This window comes from Polyodon spathula, chromosome 15 (genome assembly GCF_017654505.1).
Source record: "Polyodon spathula isolate WHYD16114869_AA chromosome 15, ASM1765450v1, whole genome shotgun sequence".
In the NCBI taxonomy this organism is placed as follows: Eukaryota; Metazoa; Chordata; class Actinopteri; order Acipenseriformes; family Polyodontidae; genus Polyodon; species Polyodon spathula.
This window is the reverse complement of record NC_054548.1, coordinates 35,560,609-35,580,511: the sequence shown is the minus strand read 5'-3', so window position 1 is coordinate 35,580,511 and position 19,903 is coordinate 35,560,609.

Below are 19,903 nucleotides of genomic sequence, written 5' to 3'. Positions count from 1 at the left end.
GACTACACCTCCCAGAAGGACACTGGCTGAAAAGCCCTAATTTGTCCATTATTTAATTAGTTAATTATAATGTGTTTGTTTAATTATTACCCGCACGTGGTAATTATTGTAAGTTATTAGTGCCAGGTGCAGGGTTTAAAAGGTGTGCAGCCAGTCTGTTCTGGGCTGCTGTATGAATAAGCCCGACTGTGCGTACGTGTGTATTTGTTTAACAGGTAAACAGCGTAGCTGTCCTGTCTTATAGTTTAGGTTCTTGTTCCTGCATTTTAGTTATTGCTCGAGTAGAGCTAGGTGTTTGTTTTAGTTTATTTTTATTTTGTATTATTAAAAAAAAAAAAAAAAAAAACTGGCGCTTAAGCGCTATAAAACTCAATTCTTGTGTGTCCTGGGTCTGCTAGTAAAGGGTAACGAACCGCGGAGAGTGTATCAGGTTCGCAATAATTATATATTCACTACAATTAAGACTAATTTGTCACGGCTTTTTTCTAATTTATTCATTTAGATAAAATTATTTTGGTAAGTTGCAGTCCATCAGTATGCTTTTAAATTTGGAAATTCGAATGAAAGGGGGTTTATTTTAGAAAAAAAAAAAACATTAGTAATTAAAATCATATGCTTTTTGAAACACGACTTGTAAAACCAATGAAGCAATGGGTAGGACATTGAAGGTTAAAGGGACTGGGAGCTCTTAAAATAGACAAATCCCCTAATTCGGTTGAGCTCCTCCCAATAGTACGCAAAAGAAATTAAAGAAGTTAATTACAGAATGCTAAACAAGATCATGCAACAGTCTCTTGACACAGGGGTTGTACTGACAGACTGGAGAATTGCAAACGTAATACTGATCTACAAAAAGGGAGACAAAACCGAACCAGATAACTACAGACCAATAAGCCTGACTTCTATTACATGTAAACTTATGGAAACTATAATGAGATCCAAAATGGAAAATTACCTATATGGTAACAGTATCCCGGGAGAGTCAGCATGGTTTTAGGAAAGGGAAATTGTGTCTAACTAACCTGCTTGACTTTTTTTGAGGATGCAACATCTACAATGGATAACTGCAAAGCATATGACAATGTTTATTTATATTTCCAGAAAGCTTTTGACAAAGTCCTGCTAAAAGATTAATTCTCAAATTGAACGCAGCAGAGATTCAAGGAAATGCAAGCAAACACTGTTGCAGCAGCAAAGGTAATTCAAAATGATCTAGAAAGCATTCAGAACTGGGCAGACACATGTCAGATTACATTTAATAGAGAAAAGTGTAAGATACTACATGCAGGCAATAAAAATGTGCATTATAAATATCATATGGGAGATACTGAAATTGAAGAAGGAATCTATGAAAAAGACCTAGGAGTTTATGTTGACTGAGAAATGTCTTCATCTAGACAATGTGGGGAAGCTATAAAAAAAGGCCAACAAGATGCTAGGCTATATAGTGAAGTGTGTTGAATTTAAATCAAGGGAAGTAATGTTAAAACTTTATAACGCATCATCTAGAATATTGTGTTCAGTTCTGGTCACCTCACTACAGAAAGGATATTGCTGCTCTAGAAAGAGTGCAAAGAAGAGCAACCAGAATTATTCCAGGTCATATGCAGACAGGCTTAATGAATTTAATCTAATCAGTCTTGAACAAAGAAGATGACGCAGCGACCTGATTCAAGCATCCAACATTCTAAAAGGTATTGACAATGTCAACCCAAGGGACTTTTTCGATTTGAAAAAAGAAACAAGGACCACAAATGGCAATTAGATAAAGGGGCATTCAGAACAGAAAATAAGTGGCACTTTTTAACACAGATTATGAAGGCCTGGAACCAACTTCCCAGTAATGTTGTTGAAGCCGACACCCTGGGATCCTCCAAGAAGCTGCTTGATGAGATTCTGGGATCAATAAGCTACTAACAAACAAACGAGCAAGATGGGCTGAATGCCCTCCTTTTGTTGGTAAACTTTCTTATATTCTTATTTTCTTACAATCAATCGCATTTATTTTGTAGAGCATTTCATGCTAAGGCATCCCAAAGCACTCCACATTACAAATAAATATACTATACATTAAAATAATGTAATATACAATAAAATATCAAAAAACATCCAAAAATAAATGTAAAAAAATTAAAATTAAAATAAATAAATGAAATACATATTAACAAAATTCTAAAAAAAGGCAGCAATCTACAAAAAGGCCTCTGCATAAAAATGATTTTTTGAATCTTGAAATAGAATGAAGGCAAAGGATAAGAAGCCGGAGATACCCCCGTGAGAGGGTTTATAAGCAAAGAATCAGTTTTCTCACACTTACTGATAGTCAGTGTATTTGCCGATTTCGAATTAATAAGCAAACAGTAGCTGCTTTATGTAGTATACTTGGTTTAGATTTAGAAGGCATGTGTTTCTACTGCTTTGCCTAGTTTTGTATGCAGCAGGTACATTCCAAACACCAACTGCAGGTGTTGAAGTGATGCGGTGCACAAGTAAAGACAACCAAGTGATTTCAATATCCAAGCAGTGTTTTATTTGGGGGAGGGTTTGTAATCCAGGTCATTTGTGACAGCAAATAATAATCCCAGGCAATGGGTTGCAGTCCCAAAATAATAGACATAGTATTAAACACGCACAAGACACACACACACGATCACAAGTCCACAGTGAGTGCTAACGTGCCAGTGGTGAATATAAAATTTATCCTTGAGCAATGGACCAGGTTTGTGCTGGCCTTAAGTGACAGCTGTGGATCGTGTTAGCTGTCTAATAAATAACAAACAGTACAATTAGACTTGACAAAATAAACAAACAGTAAGCACTCACAGCTGTTTTATATTTGGTCCTTCGCATTTCTCTTAACCACAAAGGAACAGATCACCTAGCCAAGGCCCCTTGGTTAGTGAGTGCAACCGTTTCTCCTCCAATCCGCAGCTGCCGCATAGCTTTCCCTCTGGAGCGATGACTTGGTGTACCGTAACTCCACCCCTTTTTTAGATGGCCAACTTCCACCTAATCATTGGAATGAGTTGTCTGACCATTGAGTCTGGAGCACTCAGTTCCCTTTATGCAGCAATCTCACAGGTTGGGAGGGAGATTTATAACCAAGATTCACTCTTTCTGTATCACAATCGATCATGTTTTTCAAGATGTTTACATAAAGTGAATGGTGCATTATTAAAAGTGGCCAGTGATTATATACATTTCCCTGAAACCAGATACAAGCAAGAGCAAACATTGCTGGTTTTTTACAGGTATTGGGTGCAATGGGTTGTACTCTCGTCCAAATACGTACACCTTCTGAAAATTAAGCAACTTCCATTAATCGTAAAAGGCTTTCATTCTTTAAATGTCCAGGTACTGTGTGATGCTAAAAATATAATAACAGATGTTTTTGCAAATTACCTTTTACCCTTTCTCAGTCATCCATCACACAGTACTTTGAAAGAGATGACCTGTGTCATAGTTTACTGATAGTTGACAGTGGATATGGTCTGAAAAGATGACTTATGACACCAGTTCTTAGTCCACAAACAGCTGGTGAAAATGTATGTAATGAGGCACACAGAAGAACTAGCAGTGTAATTGAAAAGACATTTGGCTTGCTTAAAATGCGTTGTAGGTATTTGGACCAGCATGGGGGTGTATTGTAATACAGTCCAAAGAAGGCTGCTGACATACTTGTAGCATGTTGTGTGCTACACAACATAGCTACTACTCCTGGATGTTTGCTAGACATTAGTGAAAACAGGTTAAATGCCATTATTTAACAGGAGGCTGACTTTGATATTCCAAATGATTCAGTAGCAGCTCCAGCAAGTGCCAGAAATGTACGCAACATGGTCATTGCCAGTCACTTTGAAAATGAATATTGATACCTTTAACAATTGAAAATCAGGGTAAGTTCTTTCTTATTAAATATATTTTAAATGTGAAACTTTATATTTGTTTGTATATTATATGTATCAATAACAAATTATGCCTCAAATACAATACATGTCTTTTAGTTATTATTATTATTATTACAGATACACAGGAATAATATGCTGCAAAATAATCAAAGTACAAAAAACATTTCATATTCAGGATTAACCCCATCGGCATCACCACTTGGAAAATGTCAGGAAAAAAGCGTCTCATCATAGACTTGTCAGCACTGCAGGGGTCAAGCACCAGTAGCATCAACTCGCTCATTCCTCATGATCAACTTTCGCTACAATACCATATCGGATGCAATTCATTCAATTAAATTGGTAGGTCACAGCTCCTGGTTAGCAAAAGCAGATATATTAGATGCATTTAAAGTAATGCCAATCCATCCTTCTCTTTGCCACCTGTTGGGGATATGCTGGGAAGACAAATTATATTTTTCTACTGAGGTAACTTTTGGCTGGAGAAGCAGCCCGAAAATATTTGATACTCTCTCAGATGCTTTATGCTAGATATTTCTTAATTATTTTTGCTCCACTTGATGATTTTCTGTTGATCTCTCCTCCCTCAGATCCACCAGCAGAAGTAATCACGAATCTTAAAAGATTATTTTCAGAGCTTGGTGTCCCGCTTTCGGAAGAAAAAACGGAACCCTTCATTCACTGGAACTTTTAGAAATCATACTGGACACAGAAAAGTTTGAAGCCAACCTCCCCATATCTAAACTTGATCATATTCATTCTCTTACTCAGAACTTTTAGATCAATAAGCTGATCAGGAAACATCCACTGCTCTTTTTTCTGGGACATTTCAATTCTGTAATTCGCATTTCTCCAGGAACGGACATTTATATCTCTATTACTTGCTCTTTCATCAACAGTAAAAAACTTGGAATCCTACATCAATATTTCATCAGAAGCCAGGAAGGATAATAAAATGTGGTCTGCTCTCATACAGCATTGGAACGGCCTGGGAACGGGATTCAGGGGTCTTTTAACCAATCAATGTTTTTTTAGTGCATGGCCACTAGAACTTGAAAACCTATCACTGCATCTAAAATCCACAGCTCTTCTTGAAATGTACCCAGTAGTTGTGGCAGCACATCTATGGGGTCATCTTTGGTTAAAGAAATCAATACTACTCTTTTACGATAACAAATCTACAGTTCATATTATCAATAAAGGCCTTCCAGTTCACCTCTCATTATGCTATCTGCAGCAGCTAATATGGATTTCAGTATCTAATAATTTTCTAATCCAAGCCCGCCATCTACCAGGCATTTATAATAATGCAGCTGATTCTCTTACTCGTTTACAGATTTACAGATTTCACCATCTGGTCCCTACAGCTCTGCCAACTCCAGCAGTGACACCCCAGTTCAACCAGCTAATTTTCAAATGAACCCGACTATCGGCGGACTACTCAGTGCAGGACAAACATATTGATACCTATTTGAGTTTCTGCTCCCAAAGCAGGATTAATCCAGCCCCATTCAACCAGGAGTAGATTATGGCTTCCATAGTGCACACAAAAAAAAACTTTACATCTTGCACTAGCTAAAGTCAAATCCTATCTGTCAGGAATACAATATCAATTTGCTTGATGTCCATTACCTCCCCAACTTCTATCAATACCAGCTGTCCATCTCCTGCGTGGGATCTCTAAGAACTTTCCGACTGCTTCTCCTTCTTGTCTGCCTATCTCTACAGATATTCTAGGCAATTTGATTTCAATTTTCCGTCAAGGCTGCTTCTCTACATTTGATGACCTAGCTATATGCCTAACTGCATTTTTTTTTTAAGATGCTCTGTATATGCAGTTCCTTCAATTGCCAGCTTATTTGCTGCAGTGATCTCATGCTCATCTTAGATTCCCACTTTATCCTCTTCCTGCTCATTTCCAAAATGGATCAGCTTCAGCAAGGTCAATTTATTCAACTATCAAAAATTGACACTCCTCTATGACCATATCTCCTCTATGCCCAGAACGGCGCCAAAGGGTTGAGGGCTTAGGTCAGCCAGGGTATCCTCTGCTCACCACGACCAGTGAACCCTGTGGTCTGTGGGCTTGCCTGCAAGCTGCTCAGAGCTGATGGCACATGCTTCGGAGGACAGCGTGTGTTCGTCTTCGCCGTTCCCGCGTCAACGCGGGGGTGGTAACGGTATTCTGAGCTTAAAAATAATTGGACATTCCAAATTGTGAAAAAACAATTGCCGACTACTAATTATATATATCTTCTGCACAGTCTATTACTAATATGTCTGAGACCGGGCCAGGAAACAGGACACAACAAAGATCTGAAAACGAGTCTTTATTTTTATTTCACTGCTTGAAATCAATTACAAAATTAACTAAAGCAATTAGTCAGCAGCTGTGTGTCTGGAAGGTCCCTTAGCCATACAAAAGAATTTCAACAAGAACATTTTTAGAAACTACATAACTTTTCAGTTGCAATGCATTCTTTGAACATTGAGTTCTGTCTGATCAACGGAACCAATTCCATTTGGAAATCTTCAGACAAGTCAAAGATAATGTTGCAAGACTAGAAATCAATAGCTCCCTCCCTTTGAAAATAACTATTATTTTGCAGTGAGCCAACGCAATATAATGCCTACAATAAGCAAAGTACAGTCTTCTTTTCCTTCGGTAGAGAGAGATGGGAGAAACTGTAGTGTTCTCATCACCCAAAGACTGACTTCCTGGTTGAAAATCGACATATTAAATATAAAACATTTTATGACTTGTTAAAGTAAGTGTAGCTAGTGCTGTCAAGTTAGTGGAGAAATTATTCTAGGAATAGAATATAACTTCCTGTTGTGGAGTGTGTAAGAAATGTATTTTGTTTGTTGAAATGTGTAATTCAAAGGAGTTGCCTAATTAATGCAGGGAATTTGATCATTGCCCCATTTCTGAGTTAATTTGAATATATAATCAATTGAGATTGATAACATATTGTCAGTTTGGTAGAGCACTGCTAAACTAAATTAAAACTAATTTGATCAATTAGTTATTGGAATGTTGGACTGCATTCTGAATGGGAAGTTGAATTAATTCTCGTTCATTTTGATATGACACTTTGTGTGATTAGCCATAATTAATATTAGTCATGTATGCTAATAATGTTTTGGTCATTGTAATAGTTTGATCATAGAAATCAATGAACTGTATACTATTCACGAAGATCTCTAACCAATCGCCTTTCCTTTCTGTAATATTAGATTAGTTGTGCACCCTTTTTATTCTTAAATAAAATCTTGTTTTATATTTCTGACATGTGATCTGACTGTCGATTATTGTCAAGGGAATTCTGGTTCTACATGATGCGGAACTCACAAGGTATATTTATAATTTCTTATATTTTGGCGTCCCTGGGTGGGACAAGGTATATTTATAATTTCTTATATTTTGGCGTCCCTGGGTGGGACTTATTTATTTTTAAATAAATTTTATACGTAACTCACTACATGTAGCAGTATGCACTGCAGTGTGCAAACAAGATAGAGCTAAAGTGTACCTTATTTACCTTGCTATAGTGAGCAAGATGATTCATGACTAATAGATGAATCAACCTGACCAGCAGCATGTCTTGCAGATCTGTAGAATAGACTGCAGGCAGTACCAATTCACAATAAACAGGTTCTGCCTCTGTTTAAACTCCAAGCTGTGATGCTATATGACCAAAATCACACTCTGAAATTGAGATTGATAAAAATGTATGCTTTGAAAAAAGTAAAGTATGCTTTGATCAATGGATGGATTTCAATCAATACGGTGGTCTACTAAGCCGAAAAAAATAAATCAAGCATTTTTGAGCAATTGCTCCAGCTTGGTGGGGTATTGCTCTGATCTAGTAAAACATATATCCACTAATTTTACAAATTAAATTTCAAGCTGATAATTTGAACAGAAGATGGTTTGAGAAAAATAAAACCTGGAGAAACTGAACCAGCAACTGAAAGACTAAAAAAAAAAAGAGAGCATTTTTCATCAGACGGCCAAACAAAAGAATAAGGGAGGTTGATTTTTAACAAGAAATGCAACAATGTACCTTCATACATATATATGCTTTTAAGAAGCACTGCAACTGTATAACTGTGTTCTCAATTAACAGAACAATAAATACGAAAATGTAAACAAAGCTTGTATTAGCAGTGAAATAGTGTGCAGGCTTTAAAGTGTGAGAGAGGGTGCCCTCTACTGTTTGAAATAATATTCTGCATACCTTGAAATCAGCAATGCCAGGTTAGCTATCATGCTCAGATTAATAAATTCACATTGCCTATTACTGAGACTAACATACATTATTCAGTACATTATTTGCAAATTATGGTCAAAGTGGAATATGGAACTGAGTATAAACTTAGGGCAGAACATTCTGTGAAATTAAAAGTGTGTTTACAAAAATTAAGGGCCATGAGATATGCTTCAGGTGAATGTATTATTCTGGGATATTTAATTGCATCCATAAGGCCATACATCTTGTAAATGGAGCATGTAAAGCAGTTAGTAATGTTTTTCAGGAGCTCAAATACAGAATTCTCTTTGCTCTACTTTCTGAAATACAGCAGAAACCAAGGCCCTGTCCACACTACATAGCCAATCTCAATAACCATACTCAAAAATGTTTTAATTAATCCAGCTCAAAGCGTCAATACTAAAGTACCGTTTCCTGTTTAGTCTGACTTAATACGTAAAAAGAACTATTAAAATACCTTGGTTACAGATCCTAGCAGAGCAGTGGACTGTGGGATTTAATATCCCACCATGCACTGTATTTTAAGTTTACAACCCGTAAAATATGGAACCTGTGTCCACAGAAGACATAGCACGTCTTACCGCTTTATTTCTTAAAAACACAGGGTACATTTTGTCGTAATGTGTGCATTTCATTTTGAATTCTGAAATTCTTGACTGATTTCATCGCTCCAGATATCAGCATGCCTTGATTTCGGCATCTGAGCACGTCGCTCCATGATCCACCATTTTACAACAAGCCTCAGAAATTGTATACGGTGCAGCAGTTCTGATAGTCGTTCTAACCTCCTTCAGGCACCTGTTCTGACTATTGTATTTGTATGGTCAACAAAACATATCAGAAAGCATTTTGGGATATTGGAGGATACACAAGAAATGTAGTTCAGCATTGCAGCATCCACACTTTTGACAAACCGCACTTACCTGATGCGATCGAATTTAGAACCGAACTCGAGACTAACCCCTGAGGTGGTCTCGAGTCTGGTATTAAGCGCTACGTAGTGTAAACACTAACCGTATTTAACACTTTCAAGCCAGTTTAAAGGTTACTAATATTGTTTAAAAGGCATGGTGTGGACAGAGGCTAATTCCATGAAAACTAATTCTGAATAAAAGGCATAACCTAGGAGGTGTCTTAGTTTTGGCAACTATTGACCCATTACCAATACAGTACTTTATACTCCTAAATAATTATTTTTATTTCAATTTTAAGTACTCAAAGTTAGATACCATTTTAGGGACAGAGGACAAGCAGTAAAAATGAGTTGCATAGTATACAGTGCATAGCAAAACAAGCTCAAATTAATGGCATTAAACATGGTTTCGAAAATTACATTGTCTAAAAAACATTATCTTCATGTGTTTACAATACTACCCTTTTAAATTAAAATGACAATTTAGTTCAGCCAACTAATCTCATATAGTTATAATAACCCAAAGAATATGCATAATTTTGTTTTATTCTATAAATTTGTTTTATGAAACAGATTAGTTTTATGTAACTGAAATCCATAATTGGTTCTATTTTGCAATTAACTTATTTTGCTAAAAACACTAATGTGATCACTAAGTACAAAAAAATAGAATGCAATTATTTAATCTATGACCTGTGACAGGGCTACCGAGCTGTAATCGACAATGGAGGATATCGAAGCGCTTCCAATTTAACTGCAGCACGAGAGGGAAGGGAGGAGGAGGAGGAGGAGGAGAAAATGACCCTACACTAAACCCAGAATATATCTTCCCTGTCAGATATTTCTAGATCTAACTCCAAGACAAGTTCTGTGTAGATACAAATTGGATATAGGCACTATAACAGAGCTGTGTAATCTGCTTAAATTTGATTTAGAATCACAAACAGCCCGCAGTCATGCCTACCTATAAAGGTTACAGCAGCCCTTCATTTTCATGCAAAATGTGCCATCCAGACAACAGCTGGGGACAGATCAGGCATCTGCAAGTTTTCTATGTCAGTGATACTGACTGGTGTCAACGATGCACTTTTCTCTAGGGCAAGGGTATATACTATTTCCTGTTGGGGATGTGGAACAAAATAGAACTAAACACAAATATTGTCCGTTGTCTGGCTTCCCAAACGTGCTCAGTGTAATAGATTGCACACATGCTGCAATATCCCCAGATTCAAGGAATGAAATGGCTTTCCGAAACAAAAAACATCATTCTTTAACTGCGCAAGTTTTATGTGATGCTCAGTGTATTAACACTAATGTAGTGAGTCATGCCACGACTCATTTATCCTGGAGAACAGTGCCTTTCACTGAAAATTCAAACAGGGGCTTCTAAGTGGAGGCTGGCTATTATAGCATATATTAAATTAACATATGACCCCTCTATAACATACATAACAAATGCATATTAAATGCATAAACATTTTTATTATGATTTTTCACAAACATACAGAAACATTCAGATATTGCATGTAAAGGATATGAATTATTAATATTGCATCAGAGAACACATTGTTATATTTAAATAAAGGAGAGTTGCTTTTTGTTCTATAGGCACGCGGTATTATTATTATTTTGTTAGTTATTTAGCACACTTGTTCCCAACCCTGGTCCATGGGACCCCCTGTGTTGTGATGATTTGCTTAATTAGACCTTTTTACTTGTTTTCAGCTCTTAAACAGTTGCAGAGTTCAAGTACTTATAAAATGTTGAAATCTGCAACTGTTTAAGAGCTGAAAACAAGTAAAAAGGTCTAATTAAGCAAATCATCAGTTCAATTAAGTGTCTAGTTAAGTAACTGAGAACTCAGTTGGAATGAAGACCAGCAGACACAGGGGGTCCCCAGGACCAGGGTTGGGAACTACTGATTTAGCAGCCTCTTCTAAGTAGGGGGTGAACTATGAATCTCAACTGCTGTTTTTCACTTTTTTGGACATAAGTAATTTACATTCTTGTGGAAAAGGTTGTGTTTATTCTTCCATATTTTAAATTTAGCAGTGCCTGCATACCTTTTACCAAAAAACAGTTTGATGTGATAAAATCTCAGAGCAAAAACTCAACTTGGGTGGCTAAGACATTTCCCAACCAAGTGCGCTTCCTTGCCGTTTTCCAGTTAAATGGAAGTCCAGACTATTGAAATGTTACTAATTGGCTTGTTAAGGAACCTGAAAATCAATTGCCGTTTCAGTCGAATCAATCATAAGCAGAAGTCGCAAAAGACTTTGAGTAGGAGAAATTAACCTGCCCCTGTTGAAAATAGAGACACGTAATTAGGTGGTAAAAAAACAACTTACAGTGCAAATGCATTGCAACTTCTATTTTCTCTCTAAAAATTGACTTTCTGAAAACCAGGCCCTATGTGAGTAAAATGAATTTTGGATGTAACATTACCATGAAGCCATGAGTACTTTCAATAAATACTGTAGATACTTTAAAGCTAACTTATGTGGTATGTATTACCTAGAGCCTTACATTTGAACTGTAATGTTACTTTGAAAAACAACTTAATTTACAATCATTATACATGTAGACACTGGGCTTTCTTTATTTTCCACCTGTAAAAAAAGCAATGGCTTTTTTGAAGTCATTTAGCCCTGCGTTAATAATATTATTACTGTGGAGTCCACTATAGGCTAAAGATTATGTCACTTCTAGATACAGTCTGCACTTGGATATATGACCCTCAGATACACCTCAGTCGTGTTTTACCGTCCTTGTATTAAGAATAAAAACAATCCCCATTATATATATATATATATATATATATATATATATATATATATATATATATATATATATATATATAGTAAAATGATCCTCGCAACTCACTAGGTTCGTTGCCCCTTTAAAACAGACCCAGGACACAAAAATTGAGTTTTCTAATGCTATTGCGCACTTTTTAATAAACACCAAATCAAAACAAAATAAAACAAAACAAACACCTAGCTCTCCTTTGGAGCTCTGACTAAACATCAATAGTTTCCTGACTACCCACAGGACGTCCAAGCCGTTTACTTGTCACCAACTAAAACTTACACAGCTCTCACAAAATACCTTCTTCTGATAAGACCACCCACACACAGCCAACTCTAGCGGTCTGGCTGCCTCTCTTAAATACCCTGCACCTGGCTCTAATTTGAAATAACCACCAGGTGCAGGGGATTAACTAAACAATTAAAACAATTAACACCCATTAGCCCGTTCACCCAAAAGTGCATATTCACATGGTTTTAGCAGGGAGGAATTTTAACCCCCTCCCTGCTATCTTACTATATATATTTATATATATATAAAACAAACGAATGCACTTACCCGTCACACACGATTTCCGACTCCGTTACCATTTTTCTGATGCAAAGCCATCTCTTCAGTGTTACAGTTGACTTGTTTAACCATCACAGCTAGTGTGTTTTTTTTTCCCCCTGGCATGGAAAATCAGTCTGTCTTTATTGTGCCCTGCAGTTACACAGCACTTCCTCCAAAAAAAAAAAAGCGAACGAGACAAGCTATGGTAATGTAAAAGTTAATCACTAAACAGTTTTAGATACTGTGATTCATTTTTTTTCAAATCTGTGATCTTAGTTGCTTCTGTGCATTTTCATTTGCAAGTGAACTGTGTCATTGGGGCCTTATTGAGCACTATATTCTGCAATTTTGAATACTGACTTTGGGTACTGTTTTAATTCTGGAAACTGATCGTGTTGTTAATTTTAAATCTTTTGCTAAATTGCATTACCTTTTACGTTTTAAGCAGTTCTGTGCATGGGTAACATTTTGATTTTAATTGTGCTGTTGTATCGTAAATGGGGACTTTTACATACTGCTACAATACATACCAGATGTAAAAGTATGTACTGTATTACTGTATTATACTACTGTTGAATATATAGTACTGTACCAACAAAACCAACTACAGTACATCTAAATGGAAGCCTACTTATTTTAAAACACAGCCCTTTCAACTATGTATTTTTGACATTGTATCTTTTTTGTGTTCCCTGAAAAAAATGGACACGTTTTTGTCTTTTACTGAGGTGTTATTCCCCCAAACTCGTGCACTAACAAATTTCAATGAAAGAATCAATGTCTCCCTGAACCGTTCTTCAAACCCAAGTGTGGCAAAGTGCCCGCCCCTGTGTGTATTTTGTGTTAGGTTATGTGTTAATGTTGGTGTATAGTCATTGGTACACAGGATATAAACGGGTCTGTGTTACATGAGTGTTTAAAATGTATATTTGTATTTAGGCACGAGGATTACACAGCACTTCACATGCAAGTAAAACGTAATAATATGTGAGCACGAGGAATTGCACTTTATTAATTCATGTGCAGTTGTACCGCGACTCCAATTGAATGATTGATTAGCAGTCGAGTCTCGGCACAGCTGCATAAAAGCTGCATGTTTTCATGTTTTGCTCACTGTGTTTTGTGTAGTGTTAGTCCGTTTTGTTTGTCTCTTTTGTTTTGGCGAATGTGCCGTGTCCTGTGTTTTTTGTTTGTTTGTTACAACCTTTTTATTTTCTGTTCTGTTTATTTATTAAATGCTGAGTGAAACCATTCGCTCAGCTCCACCAAACTCCACCTCTCTGTCGTTTATTTCCTGCTTCTGGTCTGACGTCACCCACTGCAGCCGTCTTTGTGACAGCAAGTCATATTTTAAGTTCTCCCGCTCTGAACTTGGGCACCAACAGAATAAAGGAAGACGAAAAGACTAAAACAAGCCACGAATGATCAGTTCGCAAGTGCAATACCACTGGGTACCACAAAAGGATCGACAAAGTGGGAGAATTTTAACACAGCCAGGTTAAACAATATCCCCAAGCATCCCGGCGATTGAAACTAATGGGCTCTTCAAAGACAAAACTACAAAATATATCAATAAAACACACAAACAAACCAAGTGCATAAATAATTACCAATAGTGAATAATCAAACACTTATAAAGCTACATAAATAAATGTGAACAAAATATAATATAAAGGTTAAACCCCAATAGCAAAAAAAAACAAAACAAAAAACACACGTAAATAGGATTCCGGTAATGTTAATGGCCCATCGGCATTTGGAATAAGCTTATTCCTATTAACACTCAATTTGAAGTCTGCACAAACAATTGAGACTATTCCCAAAGTGGTAGTTTGTAATAAAACTATTTAAAATTAGTTTAAATAGTTTGCACAACACATGGGATCTTGGGTAACCTGTAACTGGGAAAAGGGGTAATTAAACATTGTGGGGGGGTGGGCCGGTGGTCACAGTAAGGGGACGTGGGGGGGGCGCTTCCCTGTAGTGACCCCCTTTGCTTTTACTATGTTTAAGCAGACACCCTTTGGACTCTGCAATAATAACCACCTGAGCATTAATTTTTTTAGTTGCCAAGCAAATCATTGTGATCACTTCCAGGGAGTCCCTGTAAGGGTTGTCCATTACCCCTGTCTCGATACTGCCCCTGGTGGTTAATAAAGTACCCAGTTGATGGAAACAGCTAGCATGTTACCTAACCAACCAATCCTGTAGGTTATGAAGACAAAGGGGAACTAGTGGGGGCTGATTTTGATACTCAAGAGGCTGATTCTCTAACAGATAAACAGACATCAAGAAAATAGGCTTTTAAAATTGCCTATAAAGAGGTCATAAAAATAGGAAACCAATTGCTCTACAGAAGCTGTCTGTCCCAGTGCACCAAGAGAGGAAATAAATGTACTGGTACACATGTTGGGCTTTTAATTGATGGCTGAAGGGTATCTTGGTCATTTTCTAAGTTGTGTTTTTTTTATTTTTTAAAAAGACTAAACAATGCAGTATTGGAGAGGCCTGTGTAAGAAGGAGTAGGGTTGCAATGAAGTGTGATTAAAAAAAAAAAAAAAAAAACCTTCCATTCATTCTCTACTTCAATCCAATACTGGGCAGCATACTAACACTTTCTGCAGATTTGAATACACAATTTTAGACATGTATGTGGTCTTGTGGCAAAGTGGTTGGTAAGGGGAACAGATGTTGTGGTGATGCGGTGCAGGAGTGATGAACAGACAACAGTGATTCAGTGAATAAGTGCTTTATTGCTCTTTTCCAGGTCTGGCAACCGTCAAAAATAATAAATCCCCGGCAATACACAACAATGTGTAAAGCTCGGGGATAATGAAAACAAGGGCACAGTCCCGAACAAAAACAACGGTACGGTCACCAGTCCTGGGTGATCGAAAACGTGCAGGTGCTCAGTGCAGTGGTGCTCCGGATAGTGCTCTCCTTTCGACAGCTCCGGAGATGTGCGTTAACTGTCTATTAGTGCGACAAAGACAGACAATTACAGACAGACAGAAAATAACACACAGCACGTAAAACACTCTTCACAAATACTCTGAGAGCTCCTCTCTCAGTCCTTCTCTCCTAACGTTAACCCAAACGAAGGAGAAGATCAGCGTTACCCTGGCCCCTATATGTAATCCCGCATGATATCGAGATAAACGGTTGCAGCTGCCTTATTACTTGCAGCTGCCTCTCATTTACCTTTCAAATCAATACGGTCTTACAACAGAGTCGCGCTTCCCTCCAGGCTGACCCACTTCCCTGACCCGGAAACGAACTGTCAGGCCAGCCCTTCCAGATACTTCTCCCGTTCTTTAGCGCCCTCACAGGTCGGGAGGAAGATTCATCACCAGAACTCATCTTTCCGTCACATATCCCACCGCTCAGAGTGGAGCCGAAGGAACACTCGGCTAAATCTACCTTCCCCATTACTCCCCCCTCCCGGGAAAAATAATCTGCATTTTGGTGGTCTTTCCCCGCACGGTGTACCATGTGGTACATGAAGGGCTGCAATGCCAGATACCACCGAGTTATCCGGGCATTGCTGTCCTTCATTGTGCTTAACCACTTGAGTGGGGCGTGGTCTGTGACCAGATCAAATGAGTGTCCCAGCAGGTAGTATCGTAAAGAGTGAGTAGCCCATTTAATGGCCAAACATTCTTTTTCTACTACGGAGTAGTTGCGTTCCCGAGGTAACATTTTTTTACTGAGGTATAATATCGGGTGTTCTACTCCAGCTACTTTTTGGGACAAGACTGCACCCAAACCTACATCCGATGCGTCGGTGTGGAGGATGAATCTCTTGGTGAAATCCGGTGTGATAAGAGTGGGGGCCTGGCAAAGTGTACGCTTAATAGTATCAAACGCTCCCTGACACTCAGCTGACCATTTAATTAAATTTGGAGCACTCTTTTTGGTGAGGTCGACTAACGGGTTAACCACTGTGGCGTACTCGGGGATGAAGCGGCGGTAATAACCGGCTAAGCCCAGTAGTGACCTCACCTGAGTCTTGGTTTTGGGGATCGCTGCATCAACCAAAGCCTGGATTTTGGTGACTACAGGTCTCACCCTTCCATTCCCCATTAAAAATCCCAAATATTGAGTCTCTGTTTTGGCAAACGCACATTTCCTCAAGTTAGCTGTCAGCCGGGCTGCCCTTAGAGACTGAAGAACGGCTGCAACCCTTGCCAAATGCTCTCGCCAGGTGGAGCTGTATATCACCACATCATCAATATACGCTGCTGCATATTCATGATGTGGGCGTAAAACCTGGTCCATCAGTCTCTGAAAGGCAGCGGGCGCACCATGTAGCCCAAATGGCATGGTTTTAAAGTGGAACAGCCCTTCTGGTGTTGAAAATGCGGTTTTCTCTCTGGAGCTGCGGGTTAAAGGGATTTGCCAGTATCCCTTCGTCAGGTCCAGAGTGGAAATAAACCTCGCTTTTCCCAGTCTGTCTAAAAGTTCGTCGACCCGAGGCATGGGATATGCATCGAACTTAGCAATAGCGTTCACCTTTCTGAAATCCACACAGAAGCGGTTGGTGCCGTCTTTCTTAGCCACTATGACGATCGGACTGCACCACTCACTCCTGGAAGGCTCAATCACCCCAAGCTCGAGCATATCCCATACCTCTTTGCGAACGCCACTTCGTCGACTTTCCGGGATCCGGTACGGTCTCTCTCACACTGTGACACCTGGTGGAGAGATAATGTCATATTCAACTAAGTTTGTCCTGCCGGGCACATCAGAAAAAACATCGCTGAACTCCTCAATAAGCTTACGCAGCTCTCTTTGCTGATCCGGAACCAATTGTTCGCTCTTGTGCTCGGGGTCTCTGGACAGGGACCTAAATCATCCTCCATTTTGCCTGGGGCTATAAATAAGACCTCCCTTGCCTGCCAGGGCTTTAACAAATTGACATGATAAATTTCACGTTCATTTCGGCGATCGGGCTGTCTAATTTCATAATTTACTTTCCCTATAGCCCGAATCACCTCATACGGCCCCTGCCATTTAGCACACAGTTTCGATTCAGATGAGGGAAGTAGCAGCATTACCTTGTCCCCTGGTCGAAAGGTTCTAATCCGTGCATTTTTGTTGTAATGCTGCTGTTGTCGGTGCTGAGCCGATCTGAGGTTGTCTTGGGCCAAACGACCGACCAAATCCAGCCGATCTCGTAGTAGGAGCACATACTTCACTACATTTTTAGACGAGCCTTTGTGCTCCTCCCACCCCTCCCTCAGCAGGTCGAGAATGCCGCGAGGCTGCCGGCCGTACAGGAGCTCAAAGGGGGAGAACCCCGTTGAACTCTGCGGCACTTCTCTCACCGCAAAAAGGAGGTAGGGAAGAAGCGATGCCCAATGTTTCTGCTCCTGTGTTACAAATTGCCTCAGCATCGACTTTAAAGTCTGATTAAAGCGTTCAACCAAACCGTCCGATTGTGGATGATAAACGGACGTCCTGATGAGACGTATTTTTAATATTTTGTACACCTGCTGTAACGTATTGGACAAAAAATTGGTTCCGTGATCAGTCAAAATCTCCTTGGGGATCCCTACTCTAGCCATAATCTGCGCTAACTCGGTGGCTATTGCAGCTGCACTAGTGGACCTCAATGGAACTGCCTCTGGGTATCGCGTTGCATAATCCACCACTACTAATATATGCGTATACCCAGAGTCAGAAGGTAGCAACGGGCCCATTATGTCCATTGCAATGCGCTCGAACGGAGTGGAAATAATCGGCAGTGGGATCAAAGGAGCGGGGCGCACTCGACCTGGCGCTACTCGCTGGCAGTCTGGGCATGTGGCTACATATTTCGACACATCAGTATGAAGACCGAGCCAATAGAATCGAGTCAATATCCGTTCCCTCGTCTTCTCGGCTCCGAGGTGCCCCGCAAAAGGGATATCATGCGCCAGCCTCATGACCTCGGTCCGACAAGACGGGGGAACCAATAATTGTGTTACAGGCTGTCCTGTGCCCGCGGCTAGGTTTACCCTATATAGTAATTGCCCCTTTATACTGAAATGTGGATATACTAGCGGCCCAGCGCCATCAACATCCTTACCTTCAATGGACCGGACCTGCCCCCAAGCGTGCACCAGTGACGGGTCGTTCTTTTGGCCCCACACTAGGTCCGCGCTTGAGTACCACGGGTCCGGTATATTGAGAGGGGCTGGAATAACCTCTGCCCTAGTCGGCCCAGTAACCTTGCTCTCTCGGTCACACTGCGTTCCCACTCCCTTCGACTGGCGTTTGTTACCATTACAGCACTCTCCCACCAGACCCCAGCCTTGTCTCAAAGACGCTCCCTCCCATTTCGCGGTCCGTCTCTCCTTATTTGTTTTTCTAGGACGGAACAGAGGGGAAAACATTTCAGGATGAAAAGGAAACACATCACCAATCCGTTCCTTTTTCCCGTTTTATCGGTCCTACCGATAAATATACTTTTAGGGTGGGGTATGCCGCCGTGTCTCCATGGATACAGGAGATGGCCACCTGACCTTGTGGCCGCCACGACATATCGCCCAAGAGAGCTGTCCTGATCAAGGTTTGCTCACACCCTGTGTCCACTAACGCGTGGGTTTTCACATTCCCTAAAACCACGTCAATCAGACAGGGCCCCTCCCAACCGTTTTTCCCCTGCTTACCCGTTCCAGGTGTCCAGTTGCATGCAGCCACGTCACACTCCATAGCAGCGGGGCATGACCTGGCCCTATGTCCTGGCTGGTTACACCTAAAACAGAGTGGAGGGACAGAGGGGGCATAGGTTAAATATCTGTCCCGCTGCTGGTAGGGCAACGGGGCAGGGGCAACACCTCTACCCCAGCTGGGGCCATCCTCGGTCTCCATGGGGGGGAGGCAAGGGGGCCCAACGGGGTCGGCGGTCTGGGAGGTCTGGGTGCCGGGACCGAGGGTGATGGTGGTGGTGTTGGAGGAGAGGGAGGGAGAGGTTGGTCCCTGAGCAGGGTAGGGGCTGACAGGATCCCGACCCGGGCTGACGTCAAAGAGTCTTCAAAATCTTCGGCCAATTTGACCGCCTCCTCCAGGGTGTCAGGGTTGTGTCGCCGTACCCACGCCTGAGTTTCGGCGCCGACCACATGGCAGAATTGTTCCACCACAATGGCTTCCCCCATTTGTTGAGCGGTCTTCTTCTCTGGGGTCAGCCAATGGACCATGTGGTCGCACAACCGCTGTGCCACCACCCTGGGGCGTGTCTCCGGGGCTCTCCGGTATTCGCGGAACCGCGTCCGGTGGGTTTCCGCGGTGATGTTGAGACGACGGAGGATAGCCTGCTTGACTAGGTCATAGTCAGTGGCGTACTGGTCGCTCAGGGCTTGGGATGCTGCCTGCGCTTCCCCGACCAGGCAAGGTCCCAGCTGGCTTGCCCAGAACTCCCGAGGCCATCCCGCCGCGGTTGCCAGCCGCTCGAACGCCACCAAAAA